The sequence below is a fragment of the Notothenia coriiceps genome, unplaced genomic scaffold (genome assembly GCF_000735185.1).
Source record: "Notothenia coriiceps isolate Sejong01 unplaced genomic scaffold, NC01 NC01_scaffold00037246, whole genome shotgun sequence".
Lineage (NCBI taxonomy): Eukaryota > Metazoa > Chordata > Actinopteri > Perciformes > Nototheniidae > Notothenia > Notothenia coriiceps.
Window position 1 is genome coordinate 22,164,167 of NW_011369947.1, and position 891 is coordinate 22,165,057.

An 891-nucleotide genomic window follows, 5' to 3' on the forward strand; every position below is an offset into this window, starting at 1 on the left:
GTACTGTAGGGGGTACGTGAGATTTATTTTATGTTAATCAAAAAAACAAAACAAAATTAATGCATTCAAACAAACAAACTACTAATAGTAGGCTAGATTAACTACTTTATTCAAAGGTTTACCGTAATTCTGGATAATAAAATGGGAACAATAAACGGGGTGCTCTCTTTTCCTCTCCCTCTCCTGACAGCCCGTCAATCTCAGATTGACGGGCTGTCAGGAGAGGGAGAGGAAAAGAGAGCACCCCGTTTATTGTTCCCATTTTATTATCCAGAATTACGGTAAACCTTTGAATAAAGTANTTCAAGTGAATGGGCGAAGCTTTGAAAGATTTTTTTCATGCCTGTGTGTGGACGGGCCGTAAGAGTATCGAAAAATACCGATACCGATAAGCGGTATCGGTATCGATAAAATCCTAACGAGACCCATCCCTACTCATGAATAACGTTGGGGGAAATGTTTTAGCTGCTTGATAGAGGAACCTCTCTGTGGGAGACAAAGTATGACATATTTATGTGGTAGTTGGACCCCTAACCAATTTGGGTTAATGCCAATTTTAAATAGCTGCCTTTGTTCCCAGAAGAGATTAAAATTGTCTATGTAGGAAACGCTATGCACAGCCTACGCTGATGAGAACTAAATGTGCAGCAACAGAAGCCTGCCCTATACTGCCATCACAGGAGGAAGTACAACATACTGTATATTTCAAGTGTGTGGAACATGCACTAAGTCAGTTTAGATTTGTTCAAACTGCTTTTAATGGATATTTGTGTCAATTTGTACAACAACGTTGTTAATATCCGGTGCATTTGCAAGGATCTCAAGAGCTTCAAGCTTAGCTGTAATGCTGATATAAAAACGTCATAGCTTTTGGCTTGTCTAAGAAAAAAG